Raw genomic sequence first — 6,054 nt, forward strand, 5'->3', positions numbered from 1 at the left:
CATATTTAAATTGGGCTCCACTTGTATCAACTTACGTCGAGCGCACATTTCGTACATTCAAGGCTTTTCTTCGCGAAAATCGAATGAAAATGCTGCCAGAAAACTTCAAAATGCATCTTTTGCTTCAATGTTACCACAACTATACAGATTAAAGTTTTATGAGTTAGAAACTCGAAAGGATAAAATAGTCAAAGATTCAAAGTACATATTCTTCATATAATGAAACGAGTTCATAGTTTTTCTCTTTTTACACTTGCATTTTTTGCAATACCTTTTTTTGCCTTTTTCGCTATATTGTTTTGCCTTTTTCGCAACACCTAGTGCCTTTTCCTGCCTTTTTCGCTATTTTATTTGGCCTTTTCCAGCCTATTTCGTTACTTTATTTTGCCTTTTTTATAGGTTTTTAGGTCCTAAAAATCCGTTCCCTGGTCATCACTGTGTGTGGCACTCCATTTGTCTTAGGGATACAAGTAAAAAAAAAATACATGTTTTTCGAACTGCTGCATCGGGGAAAAAAATCTGCGCCTAGAAGGAACTGTTATTCCAAACTCAAATTTAAATTTTTTTTTTTTTGTACAAAACTAGTTTTTTTGTTGATTTTTTATTTTAAATGTGTAGAGGCTTTTACGTTGGTGGCATGAAGCTTTCACCTGAGAATACCCCAAGTAAAATTTCCAGGAGAATAATTTTCTAGAATATATCAATCCTCTAACGACCTTCCAAATTTGCTTTTGGCGGGATTTCTTGAAGTAAGGGTCAAAATAAGCCTTTTAGGCGCGAGCTAATGGGTTAAAATGTCCTACAAAAATATTTCCCATGAAATTTTATTATATATGTCTTAAACTTTGATTTCGCTCAGACATTTATTTTAACTATTTTTTCGACTTTTTTGAATACTACTTAGGCCGAGACATGAAAACTTTAGTAGGCCATGAAATAAAACTACGAGCTAATTTTCGCAAATGCACCGAGTGTTTTATTACTGGCTGGGTATACTTTCAGAGAATGTTAACAAAGTCTGGGCTGGTTTCGGCTGAGCCATAGTGTAGTTTGAGTTTAACTTTTTAGACAGGTGGCCACTCTCTTCAAGCACCTCAAAAATATTTTAATTGTTGCATAGTATTGTAAGCACAACACTTTTTAACTATATTCGACTTTTCAAACAGGTGGAACCCCTCCTAAATGTAATTAAAAAATAAAGTTTATTCAAAACCATTTCGATTGATACCCATATTGGGGTAATTTATTTAACTTATTAAATAATTTGATTTTGATTTTCTTACATACATATGGCACAAAACTAAAACCATATGACACATGTACAGGGCAAGCCCTTTCATTTGACACCTCCATCCTTTTTTGAAAATCGAACGAACGATACAGATTTTATGACTTGGTGTTAAATATTTAACGTACACATCTGCGGAAGCGATTATTTGAACTTGACACTTCATTTTTTTTAAATTGAAGGAACGATACAGATTTTATGATTTGGTGTTAAATATTTAACGCAAACATCCCCGAACTCGATTCAGAAGTTGAAATAAAAAATTTTTTTGGAAAATTCGAATTAAATCGAATTTGCACCACCAAATTTCGAATCGAATAATCGAATGGTTGGGCAATGTTCGAAATTCGGAAAAAATCGAATTTCAACCCTTCACTACCCATCCCTAGCCCATCGTTAAATTATCTGCGGTATTCGCCATCGCCAATACTTAAAGGTCCGTAATCTTTCGCAGAATCTTTCTCTCGAAAGCTCCAAGAGCCGCTTCATCAGATGTTTCCATTGTCCATGCCTCCGTGCCATACACCAGGGCAGGCATGATGAGTGACTTATAGAGTGCGATTTTTGTACGACGAGATAGGACTTTACTTCTCAATTTCTTACTTAGTCCAAAGTAGCACTTGTTAGCAAGAGTGATTCTCCATTTTATTTCAAGGCTGGCATTATTATTGGTGTTAATGCTGGTTCCCAAATAAACGAAGTCGTCTAATATTTCAAATTTGTAACTGTCAAAAGTGACATGGGTGCCAAGATGCGTATGCTCTGACTATTTGTGTGATGACACGAGATACTTCGTCTTGTCCTCGTTCACCACCAGACCCATTCGCTTTTGCTTCTCTATCCAATCCCGAGAAGGCTGAACAGAAGTGGCCCTTATTTTTACCGATAATGTCGATGTCGCTGGCATACACCAGCAAATTATCCCCTCTTATAAAGTATTGTGCCTGAGGGCTTCAGTTCTGCGGCTCCTAATATCTTTTCCCACATCAGATGAATGGAATAACATGAAAGAGTCACCTTGTCTGACACCTCGTTTGGTATAAATATAAAACGACTTGGAGAGGACCTTCCCAATTCTGATAGAGCTGGTGGTATTGCGCAACGTCATTTGACACAGCCGTATTAACTCCGCGGGGATACCAAATTCAGACATCCCGGTATGAAGACAACTTATTTTCGTGCCGTCGAAAGCGGATTTAAAATCTACAAATAGATTGTGCCTGTCGATACTATTCTCGCGGGTCTTTTCCAAGATTTGGCGTATTATAAATCCTTATCTATGGTGGATTTGCCAGGTCTAAAGCCATACTGATAAGGTTCAATCAGTTCGTTGACGGTGCGCCTCAGTCTTCCACACAATTTGCTCGATAAAAGTTTGTAACCTATGTATGCTTAGAAAACTGATCCCCTGGTAGTTGGCGCGTATGGCGGGGTCGCCTTTCGGGTGAATTCGGCAGAGCACACTTAAATTCCAGTCGTCGGGCATGCGTTCATCTGACCATATTCTGCATAAGAGTTGATGCATGCACCTCATCAACTCCTCGCCACCGTAATTGAATAGCTCGACTGGCAGTCCGCAGGTCCAGCAGCTTTGTTGTTTTTCAGCCGCGTTATTGCTATTCGTACCTTGTCATAGTCAGGCGGTGGGGCCTCGACTCCGTCATCATCGACTCGAGTTCGCCTTCTCCAATACTTTCAGTGCTGCTGCCATTCAATAGGGTGGAAAAGTTTTCCCCCCCATTATTTAAGTACGTTCTAGACATGGGTCTCCAGGTCGCCATGGTTGTTCTTACAGGAGTTCGCCCTGTGGGGCTATTCTCAAATGAGTTAGCGACAAATATCGTACCGCTATCTCAACCTCGCGACATTCATAACACACGTCGGCATCTTGCGATAGCGATCTGAAAATTGCCGCTAACTTGTTTGAGAATAGCCACACTTGTCTTGAAACCTTCAGTAAGTCGCCTAACTCTCTGATAAAATTTTCGGGCGGTGTTCCTGTCGGCCAGCATTTTAAGCCCTTCGCTCTCAGGTATTTCGGCCTCTTCTTTGTGCGGCAAATTCGTCTCACTTCCCTCTTCAGCTCCTCATAATGATCCCACATGGATCGCATGGTGCCCAATCGCAGCTAAATAGTATTTTTTTACCTTATATACGTAAGAATAAATGTACGTATAGACCATATGTAGTATGCACGTTTTCTTAACATGAACTCCTTTTTTTGTTTGAAAAGTTAGTCGGCTCTGAGCAATATTTTTTTATAAAGAAGAACTGGTTGAAAGATTGATACTCCATAAAACTAAAGTACCAAGGTAATAAGTGCGAGTAATGTGGACATTTTTAAACATACTTGTATATGCATGTGTGAATGTATTTAGTATATATGTGTGAATAGACTTACCCCTGTCGGGAATTCCGTAGTCGACAACTAAAATAGCTAAAATTTGGCCCACTTAATACGGTAACTTTTAACTGGTTTCAAATTCATGCAGGGCTCAACCGAGAAAATGTATGTGTACATTTTTTTTTTGTTTTAATTTTCACGTTGAACAGACTATTGTACCAAAAGAAAAAACACTTATATTTTCATGCGGTGTCATTACGTTTTTTATTGTAAGCAACGTGCAATTTTTACAATAATAACCTGTAAATGGCCATGTACAAGTCAACAGATAAATAATCAGTTTGTAGTTAGTTCTGGTGGATTGATGTATTCGAGAAGACAAAGACTGTCATCACCGCCATCCAAGAAATGCAGAGGGCGGGGCAACGTCAACTACAAAGAGACGCTCGTCCCGAGTACTGTCGTCTACCGAAGTAGCCGAACGTCTAGCCACAATCCGCACCAAAGCGAGATTCTTCAACATCTCGCTAATCTGCGCCCATGCACCGCTTCCAGCGTTTTAGAAGTATCTACACTCTGAAAGCCAAACATCGACTTGGACCACTATCTTGTTTTAGCCAAGATACGCAAACGCTTCTGTGTCCCAAAAACTGTGCGCCCAACAATGAAGGAAAGCTTAACGTCGAAAAGTTGCAATCACTACAGACGGCCAATGGATTGGCTACTCGACTCTCACATTTGGTCTCAGAGAGCACTCTGCGAGAAGTGGAAACACATTTCTCGCTTATTGCGTACCGCCGCCGATTGGGCGCAACGCGAACTATGTAAGTGGAATCGTGGTAGGGAAATGAAGAGGGTAGCGATACGTATTTGCGGCATTAAGAAGAGAGAGGCCGATATAAGTTAGTGCGAAAGCTTTAAATGCTGGCCGACAGGAAAAACGCCCGAAAATTTTACCAAAGAGTTAGCCGACTTACGGAAGGTTCCAAGACCGGGCGAGCTCCTGTAAGAACGACCATTACGACTTATGGACCGATGTCCTGGGCGTACTTAAATTATGAAGGGAACGCTTTTCCACCTTATTGAATGGCAACAGCAGTGTAAGTGGTGAAGAAGACGAAACCGAGTCCAGTCGATGACGATGGAGTCGATGTCCCAACGCCTGACTGTGACGAGGTACGAATAGCGATTACGCGGCTGAAAATCAACAAAGTTGCTGGAGCTGACGTCCAATCCAAACCACGGCGACCCCGCCAACTATCGTGGGATCAGCCATCTGAGCTGAGGTTACAAGTGGTTATCAAGCGTATTGTGTGAAAGATCACCACCGTCAACTAACAGATTGGACATAATTAGTGTGGTTTTAGACCTAGAAATCCACCATAGACCAGGTATTCCCAACACGCCAATTCTTGGAAAAGACTCAATACACATCAACCATTTGTCGATTTCAAAGCTGCTCTCCACAGCACGAAAATAAGTTGTCTTTATACCGCGATGTCTGAATTTAGTATCCACGCGAAACGGCTGTGTAAAATGACGTTGAGCAATACCATCAGCTCCGTCAAAATTGGGAAGGACCTCTCCAAGCCGTTTGATACTAAACGAGGTTTCAGACAAGGTGACTCTTTCGTGTGATTCCTTTCATCTGATGTGGGAAAAAATAATAAGAGCCGAAGAACTGAACCGCTCAGGCACAATACTTTACAAGATCGTATAGTTGCTGGCATATGACGACGATATCGATATTAACGGTAAAACCAAGGGCTACGTCTGTTCTGCCTTCTCGGGATTGGATAGAGAAGCAAAGAGATTGGGTCTGGTGGTGAATGAGGACAAAACTAATTACCTCCTGTCATCACACAAACAGTCAGAGCATACGCATCTTGGCACCAATGTCACTGTTGCCAGTTACAAGTTAGAAAAAATAGACCGCTCCTTTGTTTATTTAGGAACCAGCGTTAACACCAATAATAATGCCAGCCAACGGAGAATCACTCTTGCCAACAAGTGCTACTTTGGACTAAGAGTCAATGAATGCAAACCCAGCGGCTACGCTGACTAAATCATTTCGTTCGAATAGACGGAAACGCTCCAACTCTGAAAGTATTCAATGCGGCTCACGAGGCTGGTAACAGGGGAAGAGGAATGCCTCCTCTACGTTGGATAGACCAGGTGGAGGGCGAGCTGGAACAGAAGAGAAACAACTCTCGTGCTGTTTTGGACTCGTGTAAAATCACTTAGGCGCCAATAAAAAAGAAAGTGCATTTATTGTTAATTGAGCTCCCTACAGGGACACTTGCTTTGTATAATCATTGGGAATCGCCATATCGGTATATGTGTATATATTAGGGCTGAGAATTCTATTCGGATTTTTTGACTATCCGGATAATCCGGTTATTCAAATTTCGGAATATAAGAA

Source organism: Rhagoletis pomonella, unplaced genomic scaffold, assembly GCF_013731165.1.
Source record: "Rhagoletis pomonella isolate Grant_MI unplaced genomic scaffold, Rhpom_1.0 Rhpom_scaffold_00006, whole genome shotgun sequence".
NCBI classification, from domain to species: Eukaryota; Metazoa; Arthropoda; class Insecta; order Diptera; family Tephritidae; genus Rhagoletis; species Rhagoletis pomonella.